This window comes from Phasianus colchicus, chromosome 6, assembly GCF_987193195.1.
Source record: "Phasianus colchicus chromosome 6, bPhaCol1.hap1.1, whole genome shotgun sequence".
Taxonomy (NCBI): Eukaryota; Metazoa; Chordata; class Aves; order Galliformes; family Phasianidae; genus Phasianus; species Phasianus colchicus.
Genome location: NC_143441.1, coordinates 34,589,070 through 34,614,560, shown reverse-complemented (window position 1 = coordinate 34,614,560; position 25,491 = coordinate 34,589,070). Strand labels below are relative to the sequence as shown.

The 25,491-nt window shown below is 34.2% G+C and overlaps 1 long non-coding RNA gene across 5 annotated transcripts in view; it reads right to left on the bottom strand.

The window, feature by feature from the left end:
* Window positions 1-16,430: 16,430 nt before the first annotated feature.
* Window positions 16,431-25,491, bottom strand: part of LOC116243271 (uncharacterized) — a 45,197-nt gene continuing 36,136 nt past the window's right edge. For 4 of the 5 annotated variants that reach the window (XR_016467523.1, XR_016467519.1, XR_016467522.1 and 1 more), the window contains 3 exons: window positions 24,484-24,602; window positions 21,539-21,639; window positions 18,777-19,301 (listed from right to left, as the gene is read on the bottom strand). This is a non-coding gene — a long non-coding RNA (uncharacterized LOC116243271). Of the gene's footprint in view, window positions 16,696-17,075; window positions 17,273-18,776; window positions 19,302-21,538; window positions 21,640-24,483; window positions 24,603-25,491 lie in introns of those variants that run through there. The other variant, XR_016467520.1, reaches the window with a different exon arrangement.

Sequence of the window (25,491 nt, the reverse complement as noted above, 5' to 3'; positions counted from 1 at the left end):
ACAGCCGAGACATTAAAGTACTTAGGAGATTAATGCTAAACTTTAATGTTTGCACAATGAAATTGTTTGAAACAGTCTGTGCTATGTGGAAACAAATTTATTTTTCTTTTTCTTTTTTTTTCTTTTGAGCTGATAGAATCTATGCTAAATAAATACAAGTTTTAATCTAGATATGTAGTAATGTACAAATGGAGTATATTATCATAGATAATAGAAAATATTAGCAAATATCACATGCCTTTCTGATTCTCAAAACCTATTTATATTACTTTCTATTTAGAATGACTTTGATTACAGTGAAGGATCACCAACAGACTAAACAAGGAAATAAATGTAAGATTTTTTTGTTTTAAGAAAATCCAAAAGCCTTTCTATATTTTTTCTTAAGTCAGAGTGCTGGTGCAGTGTGATAAAAGATGGTTTTTTTTTCCTACTACTCCAAGAACTCTGATAGAACAAGAGCTATAGATATATTTTAGAACCTGGAATCTGCTCCAAGTTCTATTTGTAGAGCCACATCAGAAAGAGAATTAACCAAAACACCCCCAAGCCACTGTTTTCACCTTCCAGTTACACAAACTTCTCACAGAGCTCCTCATAAGTTGTAGGGAATCATACAGATTTAACATACGGAGCCAGCTTCAAATACCTGACTGAAAAGTATCCTCCCTGTTAACAGGGAAAACAAATAAAGCCAATTCACATCCAAAAGAAGCACACAGTGCTTCTATTTTTACCTGCAACCTTCCGATCTCCATGACTTACTATCTTTACTCAACCTGAACTTGTTTCCCCACCCTAATGTTGATTTGTCACATAGTAATCCACTTCACCTGTATTCATTCACCAAGCAGCATTTTCATCTGCTCTTTTTGGAAATTGACTGATTTTTTTTTTTTTTGTGAGAATTTAGTCTCAAAGCACAAAGTTCCAGAAGGAACCATAAATACACATCTAAGAATTCTAAACAGTCCAGTTACTGTTGTAATAGTTAACATTTTTTGAGCAAACTTCATAAATGCAGTTGTAGTTTCTATATACAACCTTCCAATTACCTACCCTTTTTCTTCATGCTATGCACATCTCTCTCATGTTCCTCCGAGTCCGAGTATCAACAGGTTCAATCTCCCTTAAGAAAAGTGAGTATGAAAGTAAGCCTTCAGCATTTCAAAGTCCATGCCAGGAGGGCAATTATGCCCTTTTAAGGTGAATAGTTTCCATCTTTGGTCTAGGATATTTTGGGATTTCATTTAATGTGTTTTCTTCAAGTTTACTTCCTTTGCCTTGGTTTCCAGGTAAAATTTGAGACTGCTCTAATACCTTCCCCCATCCTCAGTAATTGTCATCCTGAAATTTAAGGGCATCTGCTTTTTCAGGGAATATTTAAATTTCTAAAACTAATTGTCTAAATAGTTACCATAGAGATTAAGCTAAAGTGGTTTAAGCTACAGTAACTTGGACACTAGAAAACTGTGAAAGCAGACTCCAATAAATTTAGAACAAGGCAAGCTCTCATGAGTTCTGAGACCCTACAAGTATCATATAAACACAGAACTGATGGTTTGCTGCTCACAATAGCTAGCCCATGTACTGGGCTACAAAAGGACGAAGAACAATATAATAACAATATAACAGTCGGACATTTTGTCCTTAGATTCTTCCATATAAGTCATCCAGACCTATTTAATGAGGCTCATTAAGACAAAGTGAATGGTACTTTCTATCAGTGTCACAAAATTTCAAAATCTTCAGATCTGAAATCTTCAAGATGTGCTACATAATCCTGACTCTCAGCACATCTCTATCCTCTGTAGAAAATAACAGATTAACAAGGCTTCTGATTGTCTTTGTAAATACAAACACCGCACTTGCTGCAGTCAAGGAAATTTGAGGACTACAGAAAATGTGGAAGTAATTTCATCATAACCTTTGTAGGAGGCAAGATTAGAAAACAGATAGCAGTCAACATCAGAAGATGGTTACTTTAAAACGGCCAGAGCTCAACCCTAAGCAGTAAATTTTCAATAATTGGTAAATAGATATTAACTGATTTAATGCCTATTAAATTCTGGTTTGGAAAGTAATTGCTTGTGACACAATAAATAAATGATTGGTCATCCAACACTGAAAGAAAATTACATTTTTAGCATGACTTGTGTAGAAATGATGTAAAACAACCTAATACCAGGTAAAGTTGCTGGTATGGAGGAGGAAGAACCTGGTACAAAGTTTCACAAACAAACAGAAACTGTAACAAGCAGTTAATTATTCTCAATGTATGTAGTAAATACAGTCCACACTTTACAGCCTGTCTTCAGTATTCTTCTAGGAACAGAAAAAATGACCATTGATAGAATTTCAATTTTAAAAACATAATGACAGAGAAACCAAATTTGTGACTCTGTGTGAAACACTTATTACATTCAGACTGGCTTGTAAATATGTAATTATGCAAGTTTTCTTTAAAGTTAAGCATTATTAATGAACATTTTTAAATAACAAAAAGAGCTGCAAAAAGTATAATCACCTTTCCAAAGAAACAGAATAAACTCAAATTCTGTGGTGAACCTTTACCTTACTGATTGACACTTCACTTGTGGAAATGAGAAGTTAGCAAGACATCTGGAAGAGATTTTCAAGAGTCTTGAAACACCAAATCGCATTTAGATTTTTGTCTTTATTCTAGATTTACTTCAGACTTTATCACTCTTCAATTCTTTTGTTCTTCTGTTCTATTTGTGCCAAATTTGGCTATGGCTGTTTCTGACTATGGACAGAATTGACATGTCTCACCCATCTCATGTGAGAAAAGTAAACAACATCTAGCAGACACTAATTAATTTCAGCTCCTGATAACACTAATGAAATAGTCACAGAAATGGATGAAGATGTGTTCTGAAAAAGCAGGTAGTGTAAATGTAGCACAAGCCTACCAGCACAGATCTGTAGTATATTCGACTGAGAGGTATATAATTATTTCAACCAATGAGTCAAATAAAATTAAAGACTTTCTTTCTGTAAAAATTACTTGAGATCAGAGAGGATAATTCAGAACTTAACACAGAACAATCAGCAGGACATGAGAAAGAATATCAGAATATATCAATGACAGATATTAGACATCTCCTTAAGGCTGTCTCTTGCAGGCAGCCTTCTAGCAAATGAATCACAGACAATTTAACTACACTGTCATCTAACCCTTTCCAGTAGGAAAACCAGGCCTAACTGAGGGAACAATATCTAACAAGATGTAGAAAGACAGTGGGGAGGCAGAGGAAAAAAAACACAGTTAGCCAATTGTCGTTGCACTGCATGAGAAGTTTTTGTGGTCTTGCAAATCCTTCTCTACAGCCCACCGCATGAAATGCATGCTCACAGCTTTATACTGAAAAAGCACAATTCCGGCAAGTACTAAGGAAATGTCTTTTTTTTCTTAGGTTTCTTATTGCCTTTATGAGATTGCAGTGGAAAAAAGATTCCCATGAAAGCTCTGAAAGACCACTGACAGTGATTTCTGCTTGCCTGAAGATGGCCAGGCCTGTTAAGGTACAAGCACATTTGGACAAATCAGCACATTTGGATTACAACAGTAGCTTGTCATCATATATGTCTGTAGGATGGACAATGACTTCTTACCTGAAATACCCATTGGCAGGATATATGCAGTCCTGGGGCTCTAGCTCTGGCTGCAGCTTGAATACATCTGATTGCATAGGGGCAAGACCAGTACTGGTTAAGAGGCCTCCAGAGCAGTTGGTGTACAGGAACCTGGCTGGCCCACATCAGCACTGGAAAATCCAGGCTCTCTTCTGATCACCTCAACTTTTGAGCAATGAGAAGGGACAGAAGAAAAAAGTAAACTGTCAAACTGCTCAATAATCCTTCTTGCCATACTGGAGTTCAGCCACTGCTGCAGAGGAGTTTTAAACCAGTTTCTCTTTATAATCTCCGTAACTTCCACAGAGAAAAGCAAAAGAGTAAGGTCAGGTCAATAGTTTTCATTTGGTCTTGCATTCACTTTTTCAGGAGACATAGTTGTTTTACAACTAGAAACAGAACCCAAAACCTAATAGAGGTAGCAATACTTCACTGGATGAAATTAAAATTGCATTTTCCCCATACATTGATAAAAAGTGATGAACACACACTTTTACCTCAGCTTTTTAATGTAGAATCATTCATTTGATACTAAACTTTGTTGTTCAATATTTTTGGAATGAACTTGGAACTTTTTTCAACTAATGAGAAACTGATGGTTCTTTTAAAAAATTGCCATTAGAACATGCCTCCCTCTTAAATAATTTTAAAAGAAATTATAAATTTACACAAAATATCTGTGAACATTAGTGAAGCCTCTGAAATTCTGTAAATAATATTTGTAATAATAAGCAACTTTTCAGATGCTTATGCCTCTGAAAAAATGAGATTACATTTGAATTACATATAAAAACTGAAATTATTTTGAGGCTACTAAAAGTTCACAGAAATTAGATACTTAAGTAAAGCGTAGTTTTGTCTTTGCTCATTTCTGAACGTTCGTCTCAAAATAAATAACATCTAGCTTTCTTTTTCTTCTTACAGGTTCAGTTCACCATTTTGGATCTCAATTACATCTAAGTATCTCAGTTTGTACAATTTTATCTGGATTTACAAACTTTCTACTACAGCAGCAGGAGAACATCTGAACAGGAAACAAGTGTTAAAAAGAGTTTATACAGCAGAATATGGAGAAAATCCATGGGTGTCCAAAGGGGAATCCCACTTAGAAGATATAGAAATGAAGCACTGTCATGGAAAGTGAGCCTAACTGGCACAGCATTACACTTTCAATTAATGGCTATAACAGAGATTATTTTAAATTTTAAGTTCTATCAAGATAAACAACAGTGACAAGAAAAAAAGTCATTCTAAACAAAGCTAAAAGCAATGATGGCTTGCATTAAATACAATAAGGGATCTCCAATTCCTGTGTATGAATTCTAAGGAAGTGTTGAAGATTTAAGTTTAAATGAAAATGTTTCACTGATCTCTTACAGACTGACAATAAATTCTATTCTGACAATGTAACCATCAACTATAGAAACATATTTTCTCCGGAATTTTGAAGAACATATCAGTCAAAATTTGCCAGAAACATGAGAAGCTCCATTTTAGAGTTTTTTTTTTTTTTTTTTTTCTTTTTAGTTGTATTTGACAGAACTAGATACTTTCCAGTTAACAGATATGGATTTTCCAGTTAACAGATTTGGATTTTATTATGATGATGATTTTGAGAAAATGTTTTTCAGTGGATAGGAGAATAGGTCTTGAATCTGCCTTGTCTGTATCTAATGATTACTGTGTGATTTTTAGGACACTACAATTCTCAGTATCAATTATCAGGGTAATTTTTGTTTTGCCTCACATTTTCTACTCCCTTAAGCTACTGTTAAAATCCAAAATTAGATTAGCTTACATTTTGATCTCTAAACTCTCATAAAGACATTACTTATACTCATTTGTGTCACGGTTTATTTTTTTTTTTAAACAGTATAAATGACAGTATTTCTGGTGACGAGTAACCAAAATACTGACAAAATCTCATTACAAAAGAGTTGAAAGGATCTGAAAAAGCATGAGAAAAGAGATTTTAAAAATCAGAAAGAATGACAGAAAATAAAGATAAGAAAACCTGGAAAGACAACCTTGAAATAAAACCTCATTAAATAAACAATGGAAAAGGACAGAAATGTGCAAGGATATATGCAATAAATTGGGTAAAAACTGCTACGTCTGAGTTCCAAATGTCCAAACAAGTAATTTAAAACAAGTTATTTAAGTGACAGAAGAAAACATATCTCTGCTAGCAGATCCACCACTAAACAGTAAAATGTCAGAATTCTCAATGTTCAGTAAATTTAATTTGTTAGCAGAATTCCTTTCTGAAACTTTAAATAATACTGTTACATTCCTCCCACAATCACTCACAATTGAAAACAGAATGAAAGCACTCTGCAGCAAAATGAAAACAAATCTGTCACCCAAACATTGTACACATCCCCAAAGCAACAGAAATGTGTATCTGTGCAAACAGTTTTCAAGAGCAACAGCACTAAGCTAATCTTCTGTTTGGCTCATTTTTGGAAAATTTTAATTTCGAACAAAATAAAAAGTAAATTAAAAACAAAAGATCTCACTTTAGACTCATTGTGGCCTTCCAATACCTGAAGTGAGCTTGCAAGCAGGAAGGGGACCAACACGACAAGGTCGAGTGATTGGACAGGGGGGGTGGTTTTAAACTAAAAGGGGGGGAAATTTAGGTTAGATGTCAGGCAGAAAATCTTTACACAGAGGATAGCATAACTGCCTGAAGAGCAGTGGATGTCCCATCCCTGGAGATGCTTAAGGCTGGGTTGATGTAGCCCTGGGCAACCTGAGCTGGTGGGTGACAGCCCATCACACAGCAAAGGATTGGCACTGGGTGGGCTTTAAGGTCTCCTCCTACCTAAGTCTGTGACTCTGTTATTCTATGATAACACTTCTGGTAAAAATTGAGTCAAAAGTTCTCTAAAAAAAACCCAAAAAAACAAAAAAAAAACAAACAAAAAAAAAACCACACAGCCAAAAAGGGCTACCAACAAAAATAAACAAGGCATGCAAGACATAGTTATCCACAGGAGGGAAGGTTTGGAAAATGTCTAGTGTGTGGTGGATAGTGCAGGTGTTAGCTAGTAGTAATGTGTTTGCATATATGCATTCATTTATATCTTCACACAGTCCACTGGGAACACAAGTTCCCAGATTTTCTCCTGAATACAACCATTACTTGAAGTCAAAGCCACTAGTGGAACAAGTCCTACCTCATGGAGAGGCTTCCAGTTCAAAACAGAAGATTTGGATGAAACAAATTGAGTTAAAGACTCTTTCTCACTATTCTGTAGAAATCTGAGGTCTTTTGATTCTGTCCCAGAGTAATTCTGTTTAAACTAATTCCTCTACTACACATAGAATTAAAATTCTTATAAAACCAAGTGAAGTTAAGATATGGACCTAATTACAACAATAAAAATTAAGCTTTAAAGGTAAAAAAAAAGTATTCCTTTTATTACTGACAGTAAGTAAAATATGAATTAATGTAGCATAAATTGGAAAATCATTCACCGTGTAATAGAAGCTCCAAATAGGATTATAGATGAAAAGTAAATGAGCTGGAAAAGAAAGAACAAATGCACTGGGAATGCTGTTTTCCATATTATTCATTGTGTAAATCTGAAGAGAACTTAATGTACTGGCTTTTTCACTTCAGTTTAGATGGAAATGCACTGTCTTAAGAGAGAAATATATTTGCATTTCATTTCTTAACCTGCCTAAGCATTTAAGAACATTAAATTGTTTCTCTTGCCAGAAATACTAAAAAATTACATATTTCATTGTTAAAATCACATAAACAGCATTATAATCATAGTTTTTCCCAGGCTTATTAATCTCTAGGTATAAAAGTTTATTTGGTTTAAAAATTAAACAACTTGATTTGTTTTACTGAATACTCAAGTATAACTATGAATATGACATTAAGTCTTGTCTGACTTCAAAAACATCACATTTTACCTCTCTGTAGAATTAAAGCATCTTTAAGAGTAACGAGAAACCCAAAATGAATAAACATGGAAGAATGCAGTTAGCATCCTCTACCTCCTCAGCTAATTCCTAGAACAGATTGTAAATCCCACACTGTCAAAGGAAATCCTACCAATGAATTTAAAAAGCTTTGGATCAAGCCTTTTGGAAGTCAGCAAATCTATTTATGAGAATATTATGAAAGCATAGTTTAATATTAATGTACCAGTGTCTGTCTTCTGTTTTTTGTTTGTTTGTTGTTGTGTTTGTTTTTTTTTTTAAGAGAACTTTTGACTTAATTTTTGGTAGTATATAATATAAATGGTACACTACTTTAAAAGGCCAGTGTACCATTCTGCTTCTGCTTGTTTACCCTAACCCTGCCTTGGCAAAGGTGTGAAAATAGTTGGTGTTCAGCTCACAAGTCCTTAGTACAGAATTTAAATGGGGGTAACAAAATATTTCCTTTTTTTTTTTTTTTTTTTGCTTCTACTCATGTACCTGTTTCAGGAAACCAATTCCAGTATTTTGTTTTAAATCTATATAAATTACATTTTTTCCTTTTCAACTGTGTCCCTCCTGTACTTTTGTAATGCAAATATAATTGCAACTAATGCAGGAGTGTGTGTGTCTGAACACGCTCCTGCCAGTCTCTCTAACACTTTTCATTATGTGAAGCTGATAATGTTTTCAAATTGTCACGGTTAAGATAAATGAGATCTTGTCTCTATGATCAATGAAGGCAGTTTAGATTTTTCTTTCTTCCAGTTCTCAGTGAGTATATTATGACTGTATAAAGCCCATATGTATTTTTCTCATAATTACTATCCCTTTAGCATCATCATCAGATTTTCTATCAGAGTGAACAATGGATGAACCTAGAACATAGATAAAAGATAAAAATGAATAAGCTGACAAAGAACAGTGTATCCTGAAGCATTACAAAATAATTGCACATTGTACAAACTTTTTTTTTTTTTAAATTGAATTTGGTTCTCCCACTATGTATCAGACCAATTTCTAAGGTTAAATCAAATAGTCTTCTGGGTCACCCGAAGGGCCCTATCTGATACCAAATAAATGACACTGAAGACCACCATTTTTTTATCTAGTTCTTTATAATGCTTAAATATATATATATATATACACACACATTTTTTTACTGCTCAGAGAACACCATGAGTCAAGTACAGAAGAATGATGAAATGCTTCGTGTTATACCTTCATTCGGTATTTTATCTAAAACTTCTCTACTAGTTTTTCTCAGGCCTGCACTCCTAATTCTTACCTGTGGCTTTGATTATCTGTATCTTCACTTATTCTCCTCTTCCTCCCAGAGACAGTCACATTTACCCATCCAGAGAGGGATAACTGGATGCTATGTTGACATATACATGATTTGATTTGAGTTTTGGATATTACTGAGTACCAGCACTTATGTTCTGGCTGCTGTTTTAACTATCACATGAAATAGCTGAAATTTTCCATCAGTTATGGTTAGTTCACACTTTGAACAAGTTTTAATGCAAACCCTACAATTCATAAAATTGTATAGCCAGGGATAGCTAGCTTAAAATTTCTTTGCTCACCTGCTTTGACTAGTGGTGGTGGAAGAGCTTAAATGCCTGGAATCCTCCTCCAGAAACTTCAACATGAAAGAACAAATTGCAGCTTAATTGACAATAAAATGAACCCCATAGCTGAATAAATCATGAAAAATTTATTCAAGGCAGGCTATGAAGTGTTTCAGATCTAATCAAGTCGTTCTCCAGTTTCTGAGGTCTATAGCATGTGCTATAAGTACAAACAAACACTCCTAAAGAAATCATGAGTTTTCAATGTATTGCAAATCTATTTACCTATTTAGTAACATTTTACAACAGGACTAAGGACTAGATATTAAATATATATTAATTTTATTTTCTTCAGCATCTTCCTCATGCACCCCAAAACCTTTCCACAGGTGTATCTAAGGGGCTGCAAAAGAGTTCCTGAAGAGCAGGCATGTTACAGAGCTGGTTGATATTTTGGAGTTTGGTGAGGAAGATTGGATAAAGTTAAATTTAACTTTCTACTCCATATCACCTTTCTCAAAAAGGAATCACCTAGGAACAGGATATAATTTCAGGCATTTTGCGTGAAGACAGACACTGAAAAGCTAGATGCCTCACTGAAACAAAATGTACTCATTTTCTGCTTCCTGTGGTTCCCTAAAATTCACTTTTGAAGTCTGACATATCTCAAAGACAGTTATCTTTCTTCCTGCAGCTTTTTTACCTGATCAAGAGTTAAAAAAAAAACAATAAGACAATATACTGCATTGAGACATATTTGACCCTAATGCATTACAGCATCATACTATGGCAAATATATATTGCATTTTTTTCCTCATTGCTATGAGCTACAAAGCAAGAGAAATCTGATGTCATTACCATTGCAAAGAAATGACAGTCACCCTTCTGCTGTTCATTTTCTTGAAGAATCATTAATCAGTAAGTTAGATTTACTCTTTTATTGTGGAATTTGACAAACTTGCCACTGTCAGTGAAGTAATAATGATATTTAATTAGGAAATACAGTAGAGAATACATTTTTCTATTTCTCTATAGAAAACTGTTTTGTTCTACTTCTGCCCTACTGAATAGTAAATAGACTAGCAGAATTTGAAGCACTGAAGGAATGAAACCACAATATCTGTTTAAGCACTATTTGAATATTAACATAATTATAATCATCAGATCAATACTCTATGTAGTATTTCTAATATTGCTTAATTCAACAAACATCTACAAAATATGATGAGTTTTGTTCAAATTCTTTTTAGAGCTGCACTACTTTTCCAGAAAAAAAATTGAATGTCATGCCTTTTTATATCTAACAGGCACAATTAAGGGAACATTTGCCATTAGTCCACAGCAAGGACAAACATTATACAACATTAAAACCGCTACAGTTCTTCTGGGAAACTGCTACACTTATTGCTATACTTTGAGTAGATAAACAACCTTATGAGTACATATCTGTTAGCCACAGAATCATAGGTGCTGGAAGGGATCTCTGGAGATCACCTAGTCCAACCCCCTGCTAAAGCAGGTTCCCCACAGCAGGTTACATAGAAAAGCATCCAGGCAGGTTTTGAATATCTCCAGAGAAGGAGACTCCATAACTTCTATAGGCAGCTTGCTCCACTTGCTCTGTCACCCTCAAGCAAAGAAGTTTTTCTTTAGGTTCATATGGAACTTCCTATGGTTTAGTTTCTACACATTGCCCCTTGTCCTGTCACAGGGAACAGCTGAAAATGGCCTGGCCCCATTCACTTGACTCTTGCCCTTTAGATATTTAAAAGCATTGATAAGATCCCCTTTCAGTCACCTCTTCTTCAGGCTGAACAATGTCAGGTTTCTCAGACTTTCCTCATAAGGGAGATGCTCCAGGCCCATCATCACCTTTTTTGCTGGACTCTTTCCAGTAGTTCCCCATCCTTCCTGTACTGAGGAGCCCAGATCTGGACACAAGACTCCAAATCATTGTATCTTTAAGTGCTTAACAATAATGACTTTATGTAACATGATAACTTGTCGTAAACGTGTCTCGGTAAAATAGCTTTTCTGTTAGTCTATAACTGGGTGCATACATATGCAATTAATAACAGATTTCTAACCTAAGGTATATACTTATGACACAGAACCAATTTCTGATCATTGTATATTACATATGAATAATTTTTATGCTGTGAAAGACTACTGAATGAAATAATGAAAAAGCAAAAAATTCAATTATTAACAACGAAAATATTATTGGCAGTATGTTTCAGTGTTCAGTCCTGCACAGTAGGTTTCAATTAAACATCTAATGAAAGAACATTTTCTTCTTCCATGAGGGGAAGACAAATTAATTAAAAAGCACAAAACAAAAAACTTGCAATAATTTAACTAGGATGCAGTGAACAATAGAGCAGATATTTCTGTTTAAATGTTGACTTCTGTCATCTGTTCAACTTCCAATAATATTCTTTACCCTTTATGTTAACTTTCTATGCTTAAAATAACAGGGTTTTTAAAGATGATGGAGCTTGGAATCGGTATGCCAAGTTCATGGACAGGAATAACTCCAAGCACAGTAGTGCAAAAAAGCAAATATCTCATCAGCAAGTCAAACTTGGATACAGAAGTAATTAAACATATCAGAAGAATGAGCATACTGCCTTCAAGGAAATAACAAAAGTTGCATAGAATTTGCATACAGTATATAAAATGTTAATTTCTTTGTAAACAGACATGTTTTCAGCTTTGATTTACTGTCATCACTAAATGATGAGGATGTGCATGAATACTAATATGATTAAATTATTCATTTACTAAAGAAAGGTAGAAGAGAAGTAAATAAATGGTCTTACATATTTGAAAGAACTTGTGTTTGGTGCAGGAGTTTAGGTAGAAAAACAACATAATCAGCTTGATATTGGACAGGCAAGTATTATACAATTTTTTATTTCTATTTTTTAATTTAAATGTGAACGTGAATATTGGAAATGAAGCAGGCATCACAGGTTCACTGAAGGAAGTGGGAAAAACTAGATTTGGTTTCCGAAAAGATGTACAGAAATGTCAGCTTCTATTTGCATCTTTATTTAATGTGCTTTTTAATGCTAACAAATTTTCAAACACTCCTACTTCATCTAAACACAGTTACAAGAGCAAATAAAATATTGTACGCTTATTATATAATATCTTTGGCTCACAGATTTTTTAGGAAGAATTTTCAGTCTGAACAAACCTTTGCATGTGAATTCATGGGCAGATATGTAAATCAGTCTAGTTTTCATAAATGTTCATCACCCTCAAATTCATTATGGTTAGCCAGAATTAAAAATATTTAGGACTTATGAGATCATATTAGTAGTAGTAATCTAGCTAAATGTGAAACACATGCTTTACATTCAAAGTAACAATGCAAACAGATTTCATGTAACACTGAACAAAGATGAAAAGATGAACTTGAAAAGTTCATGTTTGGTGTGCTGATCTGAAGGTCCATCTTAAAATCATAGAATCACAAGGTTGGAAACGACCTATAAGATCATCTAGTCCAACCACCTTCACACTACCACAGCTACCACAAGCTACTAAACCAGATCTCGCAGCTCCTCATCCAGACGCCTCTTGAACACTGCCAGGGATGGCGACTCCACCACCTCCCTTGGCAGGCCATTACTCATTCTCTTTAGTTACCTCATGACATATACAGACAATGTTTACAGAATCTGGATGTTTGGACTCTATTTGAATAATCAATATTTACAGATCAATTACATGTCCATTATTATGTCCTTTCTGAAATATTTTTTGAATTACATTCTGTTATGACTGCTCACTTTGGATACTGCTGACTTCACTGAAATTCAAGATAACTCTCCTAGAGATTTCTCTCCACTGGAGGAGATTCCAAATAGGTCTCTAGCCTCTGAACGTAGGTGTCAAGATACTACATTTACTCTTAAGCATTGCTGATGGTATCAGTTGGGTAAACAGGCCAACTTCAAAAAAGTACTGAGAAAAGAAAATATACATGGAGTTTATTTATTTATTTCTTTTTAAGTTTTACATTTATTTCTGGAAGTGAAATTATCTGGAGGGTTTTTAAAAAAATACTTTTACACTGATTTAGTTGAATTGGTATGCTACAAAGTTATGGTAATTTATTTGTATATTTTTTATTCCAGTTTTTTTTATAAAGTATTTGTAAAGGTCAAAGCTATTTTTCTTAATCATCTTCAGACCTCTCCTTTTCCTATGTACTCCTTCAGTGAATGTACAGTGACAAAATCAAGGAGAAAAATCTGGATGGGCTCAAAGTAGTTTTGTTCTGGTAGCTTAATCTCCATTTCAATCAAAGATTTACATTTTTTTATTCCATTTCACAGATTACCATTTAATACATATATTATTTTATTTATACATTTGTACCCAAATGTTGGTTTAATAGCTCAGAACTTCATTTTGTTCTGTTTCAATATCTTACAGAAAGGAACTTCTGTCTCTTACTGAGGCCTTCAGGAAATTTGGATCAGATAGTTCTGAAGAATTAATCAAATCAGTTTTTTGAAGATTATGTAATTCATAATTGAATGCTAGACTCACTAACAATCTCTCCCACAAAATAACTGTTTATGATATAATAAATCTTTAATTATTGTTTGAGTAATGCTCATTGAAGTTTCTTTCCATGCCATTAAACTTCATTATTTGAAAACAATTCAATAACAATTTTGTGTGCGTCAGCAAGCCTGATTTTAGTTATTTCATGAACATATTTTGAGGTTTCTGTCTGACATTTAAGTTAGCTGATAAATGTAATGCTAGGAACCATCTGAAGAGCTATCATAGACTGAATAGCCTAATAAATGTGATCTGCCATGATGGAATGCCTTTAGATTATTTATCTTCTTTTTGATTGCAGATTGTGATAGTAATTTTTTAGCACCAAGTTTTCTAAAATTAGTAAAGCCTAACTCTATTGCTTATGGGTAATTGTATTTGACTACAATCATCTCTGTCAATCTTATGCTACAGTGAACTCTGACTTGCTTCTTAGCTTGATAAAAGACCAGCAATTTACACTTATCTTTTTATAAAGTCCTCACTAAGGCACTGCTTACAACTTACTGTTACCTATTATCTTCACCTTAAAAAGTGTGAAGATGGCACTACAAAAGCCAAAATGCTGATTTGAGAGTATGGGAAGAACTTGCAGGCATTCTTATAAGTATAAAATGAAGCTAACTCTCAACAAAAATTAAGCTAGGAATTCTGTGCTTAATTGTGTGTGATCACCCACCTCAATATTCATGGTATCCAGCTATCCATTAATAACACAGAAAAATTAATGAATAATTCCCACTGACAACATAGCAATAATTTTACAAATGCACTGAATTAATTTTGTGAAACAATTTGAAAGTAAGGAAAAAATTCAGTTGTCTTTCCACATCTGCCAATTTCTTTGTTAAGCAGTCCGTTCTGTTATATTTTCTTTACATCCCCATATTAATCCTGCAAATTCAGCCTCACAGTCATTATGATTTCACTTTAGCTCCTGACAACATTCTTCCAACAAAGACATAATTTTGCATACCATCTCCTTCCTGCAGATCCCCACATCTTCAGCAATGTCTCTAGAAAAGCCTGACTGTTTTCTCTTCCTACAAAACAAGCAAACAAAAAACCCAAAAAAAACAGAAAGACCGACTTTCCAGTAGGTATTAAACATACTATTACACTGATCTTACCTTTCAGAAATTATTTTTCTAGGTCTATGACCCCTTGCAATTTTGCTCTGTTTAGACTCCAGTTATGATTCAATGAAGAGTGGCTGGTAGTCTTTAAATATTTTGGCTTTGTTCCCAGAACAATGTATAGTTCTTAAGCACATCACAAAGAGTTATTGCAAACTAATTTTCATATTCACTGTACTATGCACATGAGATTTGAGCCCCTGACACTGCAAACAAGAAAATAAGAGCCCATGTCTCAGCTCTCTTCTAGATTTCAGCTAACTACAGAATCATAGAATAGCAGAGGTTGGAAGGGACCTCAAGAAACTGTCAAGTCCAATCCCTCTGCCAAAGCAGGTACCTTACAAAGGGTCACACAGGTACGCATGCAGATGGGTCTTGAATATCTTCAGAACTTTCTATGTTCAACTACTAGACCATTAATCCTTTTCCTGTTGGCACACTGCTGGCTCACAGCCAACCTGTTGTCCACCAGGACCCCCAGATGCTTCTCCACAGAGCTCCTCTTATCCCCTAACCTGAACTGATGCATTATTTCTTCTTCCCTGGGTGCAAAACTTTACGCTTACTCTGGTTAAACCTCAGATTCTTCTCTGTCCAACTCTCTAGTCTGTCCAGGTCTTGTTCAGTGGTAACACAGCATTCAGTTGTGTCAGTCACTCCTCCCAGCTTTGTATCCTCAGCAAACCTGCTGAGAATGGCCTTCATCCCTTCATCCAGGTTGTTGATGAAGACGTTGAATAAGACTGCACCCAACACTGACCGCTGTGGAATACTGCTAGTTATAGGCCTCCAACCAGACTCTGCACTGCTGATGACAATCCTCTGAGCTCTGACAGTAAGCCAGTTCTCAATCCACCTCACCAGCCACTCATCTATCCCACATTTTATAAGTTTCATAGCAATGATGTTGTGGAATACAGCGACAAACCCCTTGCTGAATTAAGGGTACACAATATCCACTGCTCTCCCCCCATCTACCCAGCCAATGGTAACATCATTGAAGGCAATCGGGATGGTCAAGCATGATATCCCCTTGGTGAATCTATGTTGATTACTCCTGATAACCTTCTATTCCAATTGCTTGTAGATGGCACCTAATTGGAGGTAGCTAAAACATAACAAAGCTTAGATTATTTCATTATTAAACTTAGATCCTCAAATGAATCTAGGCACCATTGGTTTATGTCCATTCTACATCTGATATTTCATTTCAAAACAAACCTATTCACTAAGAAAAATTGCTGAGTACTCTAATAAGAATCTTGAAGAACCCAAGGATGATAACTAAAAAAAGGAAGATGGTCAGAGATAGCTGATGTGCAGTTAATTTTAAATCAAGTGATATTTTTAAAAATGTTTGCTGATTCTGGTTTACCTCTGAAATTCATTCTCACTCGTAGTTAGGTTATTAAAAGATATTTAAAATGTATATCATATATATGTGAAACGCATAATTGACAGATAGTCTTTGACCACACCTATTTTCTATCTTCCAAAAGCCCTAGAGGAAGACAACCATGTATGTTTCCTTCAGGAATAGGACACTTATTTTTGGAAGAAAAAATTATAACACAGAAAGCCATAATGTTGTGTAGACTTTTCAACTAATAGTCACAGGCGTTTGATCACCATGGAATTAGAAACATCATGATGTGTTACTCCACATTTTACAAGCAAAAAAGTATCACATAGAGTCTTATTACTTAGAAGAACAGCGGAGCTTGAAGCCCATGCATTAAATTTGAGCAGTCTTGGTGAAAATGAGATCTCATTCCCTTATTATGCAATCCGACATCCTTCATCTAAAACCAAATGAGATAATAAAGTAAGAGAGATGAGAGAGATTTTCTGCATAAAGAACCATATAATCTTTTATCTCATTTAAATAATAGATTCATAAAGTCTTTTTTTAAACATCCAACCAAATGACACAGTAAAATATTAATAAATATGCATATTTAATAAAACTAATACAAAATGCTAAATGGTACACAGATTGATATCCCTAGAGATATATATCATAATACCAACAGGTTTATTTTGTGATGGTTGTTGGTATGAACTTTGTAAACATTCATGTAAAGCAACTGATCACAGAAATTATGAACAACACGCCATCAAAATACTTCTTTCATATATTCTCACTAAAGCAGAAAGTATGCTGATGCTTAAGGCTGAATACCTGCTCACACACTCTGGAACAAAGGTAATATCCTTAGTGCTTTACAGGAGATTTTCTTAACTTCTCATAAGAAGAGAAAGCAACCATTGTTGGGCATCAATGTGATGGGATATTTTCAGGCATGACTATAGTTTCCTCATATATGTATGTACTGTGAGGCCTAAAAGTCCCTTTTCTCTTCTCTGCCTTCCTTTTATCTGGGTAAAGAAAAAAATTTTATTCAATTTTTCCAAGTTAGAAGAGGAAATTTTTCTGAGTGATATTTTGCAAGGTTTCTAAGCAAAAAAAGAAGTCTACTCATTAAAAATCATGAAGGTATGGAAAACAATGGCTGAAGAATATTGACTATTATGATGTTTACTATTAAAATTATAAGAGCCTCAAACCAAAATACTGACTGTGCAGAATGTTTTCCAAATAAATTAGCTAAGCTACAAATACACAAAACCTATTAAACATGTCGATTTTCTACTAATAATAAATGATGTACAATTCCTAAAGTGTTTACAACTTCAAAAATAAATTTATGTTAGAATTTTTAATTTCAAAAGGTTAAAAGTGAATTCAGTTTTCCAAAAGAAAAAATATGTTGAAATTCTCAGTCACTACCACTGTAGTCAGATTCATACAAAAGCACCAGTGGGCAGACCCTCATTTCATAAATGTGTGTGTCCTCCCAATCATGCAGTCAAACACTCATCAACAAGGCTTCATCAACAAGCCAGGACTACCATTTTTATTCTCACCTTCACCATTAATTAAAAACTGATTCAGATCCGTTCACATATTATTAAAACATCACAGTAATCTGACAGACTAATATCAAATTGGCACACTCTATAGCATCTAGAATAAAGATACTGCATAGTTCTTTTGAAAATATTATTCTTCTGGGAAGAAAACACTCAAAAGTGTTTCACAGGATAAGCTCAGATTATCCTATGATTCCTCAGTGTTTGCCTTACAGTAGACTTATTTATCTTCACAAGAAAATTGAAACAGAATAAATAATTATTTTAAATAAAAACAGGTAATGATTATAGAGAGTTCATATATATATTATATGTGAATTCAAAATATACATTGAAATTTCACTCAAACCATACTTACAGTTGTTGTCTTTTAATATCTACTCACTTCCTGGTATTTTAAATAAATACCCGTTTTGATTATTCAACGTAAAATAGGAGCCTTTTTAATTAGGCATCATGGTATGATGTGTCTTAATTGGATTTGTTATCTATGTAGGAAGATAAATGATTTGAATTTAGTACCCACAGTGGATTTACAGGTGTGGCAGCTTCTTTTTAATAGGAAATTGGAGTGATTTATTACTGTATCATTGAAAAAACAGGAGCTTCCAGGTGCCAGCATTTCCATTCCCCTTTCAAAATATCTGAACACTCTTCACTGTGACCCCCTATTCTTTTACATTCTCATAAAACAAAGATGTTTTATTAATATACATAATTATTTAATGTATTTTCTTCCTTTAAGCAATATGTTCATTCAAAGATGCGTTCCAAACTGCATGTGGAGTGATTAAAGATGGTACAAGTCCTTGTATGTGGCTTCCTATTGAATTCCGTAGCATAACAACTTATTTATAGAGGGATGATAGTCACTCTTGGGAACGTTTAATGAATGAGCATAATTGAATATAGGGTGAGCAACAGCATTAATTGTTTTTTAATTATGTGCTTTTATTTTGTTAGCATTTACTTTGTCTCACACAATGAAAATGACAAAAAGTTTGTCTGAATTCATAATGAAAATAATGATTATAGCTACATCCTACTCATAACTTTGAATTTGTTACATATTAAGAAGAAAACTATAGAATGTTTGGAAAATAAAACAGCTGAAATTCATACCTCTATCCTTTGTATTAGTTAAACAGTAAAGAAAAATCAGAGCATTTCTGGTAATCACACATAGATATAATCTACAAAGCTAAAAGGTATTTAAAAATAAACAAAGGCTTGTCATTTACTGTAAAAAACACCATTAACATTGTTCCTTATAAATACAAGAATTCAAATCTTAAACAAAGCTTAAAAAACATTAACAGTCCCTAAGTGTTTCACTTAAGTAATCATCAGACAACAATGAAAAACTTGTTGAAACAGAAAGGCATGTTGAAACAGAAAAATAAAAATAGTCAATTTTTATCTACTATTAACTGTTCCCACAACCAGCTGCAGCATTAATTCAGAGTTTTTAAACCTGTTAGATACAAAAAAAATACAGATAAAATAGTTACTTTCTGTAGATGAAGTTATTCTAAAACCTAAATGAGATATCCTCAGAATAACTTGCAAACCCACACTTATCAAGACAACTAATTTTTCTGTTGAATATTTCTTATGAACAAAAAATGTCCTACACTAAAAAATGTAATGATTTGCTTATTTTCATTCTTTCACATGCTTCACCTAAAGGAAAGGCCATTTTCTTTCATGGCATAATGTCACTATTATTATCTTCATATTTTCAAATGAAGTAGTCACCTTAACAGCAGCTTGACTACATGAAATATATACTGCCTACCAGGATACATTATTGTTCTACAATATGCACTTAAAATGAGGCAAAATTAAAGCAGTGTTTTATCATTTCATCATCATAACAAATAAAGGCTAAGTTGTTTTACCCCGACATTCTCCTTTTAACATCCAAAAGGGTGTACAGCATCAGTTCAACTGATAGCATAAGTTTACGTTTTTGGATCTGATAGGAGGTCTGGGATCAAAATGCAAGCAAGCAACCAACTAAGCAAACAAAAATCTGTGAGGCTCATCTTTCCTCAATAAACTAAATTTAGAATACTTTTCACTTAAGCAATTGCCTATTTTATAAAGCATCTAATGCTATCCACTATGGATAAGTGAATATATATAATAATATTTCATTCATAATATATAATAAATGAATGATGGTTAAATGAAAGAAAAGGAAGCAAATCTATTTGAACTTATGCACTTCATATAGTTCATTTTTTCAGACAAATTGTACTCAGAACTGCTTTTTAGTCAGTCATCTTATGAGACAAATACTGAAAATCTTGAACGAGTCCATTCTCTACATCTTTCTCTGACAGTTTCTATCTCCCTAAAATCTTTTCTACGCAATTGTAATAGAGAAGCAACTGTAGAAAACTTGCTGCTCATATTCCTTCTGCATTGTACGTTAGCCCCAGCAACAGCATTTCAGAATTGTATCTTAATTGTGATCTCTTATCTCAGCATTTTTATGAAATTGTGGAAAGCTGTAATATCGTAATCATTAAACTCAAATTTCTAATGGTGTCTCAGATGAGTGTTGCACTTCACACAGTAGAGAAGCAGTAATGTATTTTAGTAATAGAAGACAGTGATTTAACAAAGTTTTATACCAAATAAATCAGCTGTTTAATGAGATTTGATGGCAAGGTCCACTCCATTATTGACTGCATAAAGGACAGGGTCAGATGAAATTGTCAGGGAGACCCTCTCATTGAGTCATGAGATTCAGAGTGGACTTCCATGCTTTTTAGGCTCCTTAGTCCCAGACATGGTCAGTGTTCTAAAGGTTTATGTGCACAGTCAATCTGAAATAAAATTTAGGAAGCTTTGGAAAATTTCAGCAAGCTTTTATTCACTTATCAAGGATCTCCCATAGGTAAGCAATCTCTCAACCTCAGGGCATAACCTTGAGAGCTACCCCCACTCAAGGGAAGATCCTGGCACGCAGCCCACAGCCATGCAGGCAAGCTCCAAATGCTCTAGGCTGTCCTCTATTTAAGATGATTGACTGGGAGTCATATTTGCATACCAAACATATTTTGGTTAGTACCTGCTCAAATAGGGCTAGGCAATTGTTGTTGTGTGTAGACAGGTGCAGCTATCATGACTGGACACATCCATCAAAATCGCTGATGGTTATCAGAAAATGTTAATGTGCGTATATTTTGAGGAAAAAACCTTTCTACAGAATTCATAAATGGGTAGATGTGGTCTCATATCTTCATTGCTACATATGTACAAGATTTCCAGAGGTGGATTCTATTGTCCACCAAATGAAAGAAAACATCTCTGCATAACTCAGCACACTGAGACCATACAGTATAAAGACATAGAGAAATAAACATCATCAGTTCATTAATTCATCCTCAATTATCAAAGCAGCTTCATCAAGATATGGCACATCCCTGAGCAGCAGTCTAGAAAGGCTTGAGTTTGTTCATTGAAGATATACTCATGGAAAAGCCATTGGACAATATGAAGGCATTTCTGTCTACTGTATAATAGTCACATTAGAAAATAAATATTTCAAAAGTTTTTGTTAGAGGCATTCAGATGCACGCTTGTGGAAAACAAATTTAAAATAATTTCATACTCATACAACATGTATGTTATCTTATTTGTGGATTGGGATGTAGCAAGTCAAAAGCATGTCAGTACAAATGCAGGAATTAATCTTACCCTACTCAGTGCAAATGGAGGTCAGCAGCAGGTAAAGGTAGCTGAGATAACATTCCTCGTATACATGATGACTATAGCAAAGATCATTCTCCATAGAAGAACTTCGGAAGAGAAATATGTATACTAGTTCAACACGAGGAGTAAAATTAACTTCATCATAACTAAATAATACTTTTAATGGAGTTGCTCTGGCTAAAGTTACATTATTCCACATGAAATATGTTCAAAGACTTTTACTGTTCTTTTCTAGAGCACAAAGAGGTTCATAACTCAACAAGAAATTGTTCCCTTGATTTTATATTTGATTATCATTCCAGTAAAGTAAATTCTATAGCATATTCAAAGAAAACATCTTTTATTTTGATCAGCTATATTAATAAATCAAGAGAGAATAATAACAGCAAAACTGTCATTCTGTCAAGTAAATCTATGTATTGTGCACCAAGTCTCAGAAATGGAAAAAAAATTAAACTTAATTATCCTGCTTTAGGTACAACCTAAATTTCCTCTTCCGTCTGCCACCTACATTCACTTTATCATCTCCTATTTATGTCTCCTAGAGAAATGCAACTGTTCTTCCAACAGGAAACAGAAGGAATATGATTTAAATTTGACAGTAACCACTCTTTAACAGTTAAAATGCTCATAGAATTGCCAATCTTAGTACATACACAATATTTAAAACATTATACTATCTAAATACATTTAAACAAAGTATCAAAACCATTGCAATAACAAACAAATCAAAATCACCACTGCCTTGGGAAATGAGTGAAGTGTGATGTGAAATGTGTAAGTAGCACTCTTACCCACAGCAGCATTGTCTCTAGACAGCTATCACTTTCAAAAGCTAAGAACAGATAGTGAGGAAATAATTTCACATCCAGCTGAAATGGCTCAGGGTATTTGTTAAAGGAGAATGTATTTACTTGAGATGGAATTTCACTGGAATACTAAAGTTATAACATAGGAATACTAATAATCACTTCAGAGTCTCCTTTGAAGTAGAAAAGTAGGATTTAGGTATAAGGAATACAGTCAGAGAATTCAGGGCCTGGGACACAGATTTCCATTTTCATGCATCCCCTGGTTTGCACGCTCAAATATAGCCTGTTTCTTACAATTTTTTTTTGCTCATTTAATTCTCCCACTGTTGTATCTGAGGGCCAGATCTTAAAAAGGACTCGCATGCTAAGAGGGGCATAAATTAAATGTAGACATGGAAAAAATGCTGAAACTGAAAGCCTCTTTCCTAATTTCACTGGAAATTACCATAAAAATTCAGAAGAGTCTTAAGAACATTCTGGGATATATGTTCTGTGGGTTGTAGACTATTTTCTTATGTTGTTAGGACCTCACAGATAACACCAAGAACTGTTTCCAAGACTCTGCCCTGTACCTCACCTCACCACAACACTGAACATCCATGATGGGTGTAAACGTCATGGAGCCCCAAGATTATGAGAAGGTTCTCTGTTATGACATGATCTTGAATTCCTCTGATAAAGATAATGGAATAAAGATATTTCACACAAGTATAAATATATTAAACAAAACATGTCTACTTAAAATACGATGATGGTGTCCCACAGAATTTTACATCCTCATCTTATAACTGAGAAAAAAAGATGCAGCAGAGTTTGTGAACAAATGAACTTCTGGTAAAAATAAATCACTTTATGAATTGTATTTTTCAGAGAAATAATGAAATTAATAGACCTGTTCTGAAAACATGGTTCTGGTAGATCATGTACTTATTTAACACCCACATAAACTAATTTATGAGTGCAAAAAAATCTCCACTCAAGTCATTTCACACTCCATTTGTGGAGTTGCTTATTCCAGTTTGCCCTGATATAGACTAAAAATGTGCTCTTTCGTTATTTCATCTTTTCTTACTCTGTCCTTGATCACTGTATTGAGGGGAAAGTATTTTTAAAATATAATCTCAACATTCAATTTAAGGAAACATTAAGTGAGGATCCTGACTTTTGATATATGCAGATCACAGTGGTTCCAATAAGTCCTATATATACACACATATATATATAAATGTATTCCACAAAAAAAAAATACAGTTTTAAAATGCAAATGTATTTTTCAAAAAATAAGAACTCTGATGAAGTGACATTAAGCACCTACTGTTAACAAGTGTGCACAAAGGAGTCTTAACGATCTAAAGATGATACAGCAAACATTACTCAGTCATAATTCACAGGCGTAAACTAGGACAGGTACCATCTAACACATAGCTCTATATTCATTAAAATTCAATATCTCGACAGTGCTGTCTTGCGATCTCCTTAAAAATCTTAGCTTTATCCCCTTCAGGCCTTTTGGAAATTGAACTTCTTGACCCCGCACAATTTTCTCAATTCACACACATCATCCTGGCTATCTACTACCTGAAGAGGTCCTGATGGGGTCAAAGATATTATCTATAAATTCTGAACAATATCGACTAAGATGGAAAATAAAAAAGGAACAACTTTTTCATTCTCCAAATCATGGTTTTGGACAAAGGGGATATTTTTCCAAACGTGAATTATTTCGATATATGACCCATGGTTGATGAATACTTTTAAACATAAAGTAGTCTATGGACTGCTGTACCTAATTGAATACAGAAGAGTTAACGACATAAGAGGCAGCAATTTGTTTTTCCTTTAGGCATTTTCTTATATCAGAAAAAAAAATCTGAAAATTTTAAATATAAAATCACAATATTATTAAATGCCCTGCTGAAGAGCATGCCTTAGAACAGTGGTAGTACCATGAAGATTAGTAGAAACTGAAATATTTACCTAAATTCTGAAAAACAGAATGACAAATATTGAAAGACAATACAGTGATCCTCTAGGGGTGATCACATCACATTGCACTGAAGTGTCTACATACATACAGTAGTATTAAAAAAACAAACAAAAACCATTCAAATACCTTACCAGATATTCCACATGTGTATGGGACCAAAGGGGATGCAAGAGAATTCAAGAGGCAGGGCTAAAGGGCTGGCAAAATGTGGAGTATTATGCCAGCAAGTGGCGCACATCCTCTTTTCATCCTGGAAAAACAGCATTGAGCTTTATGGACAAGAAAGGACAATCAGAGAAAAAGTGAAAAGACATTTCCTATAATAATAATAATAGAATGTGAAAAACGAGTACTGCTGAAGAAAAAAATACTGAAGTAAAGCTGTCAGTAGAGATTACTGTAGATATTTTGCAGCTTTCTTTTCTTCTTTCAGAAGAACACCACCTGTGTTTTTGCTACTTTTCAGTTGTCTGATCTACTCTTAATGTTCCACATGTTCATCTTGCCTCTGATCTCCCTTGTACAGAGGAGTCTGAACAAGTCTTTTGATAAAGTCTGGAGTGTCCTCAAATAGCAACAAATAGCAGCACTATATACCTTTCCACATTATCTCATCTTCTTCAGCTTTGAAGATCAGACTACCTGTTCATCTCCATCAGTAACTAAAAAAACTCACATTTCTCTTTGTCTTACAGAAGACATAATCTTTGCCTTTTGCACTCCTTTGTCAGCATGAACTGTTCCACAGTCCTGGAGAACACTTTCTTCCTTGCAATAGGAAGATCACAAAAATACGGACTTAGAACTACCTAAAACATGACTGGCACGTGAAGTGAATGTTTCTTTGTGGCACGTGGGATAAATACTGTAATTCACAGTGTACAACGGACTCCCATGAACATGATCTGGCTGAGCCAAAGAAATGTGGCCTTTATTTTTTTTTTCCTACATGGTTTAATTTATCCATAAATACTTAGGTTTCAGGATAATAGCTTTACCAGGAGACCTAAAGAGACTGTATTCCATTTCCTTTGCATCACAGCCACAGGGAGGGCAGCAGCCCAGGCCCTAGCAGCTGGGTCAGCCATGTGCCCAGCAATGCCAGAACATGATTTAGATCCTGAGAGATTCAATGCTGC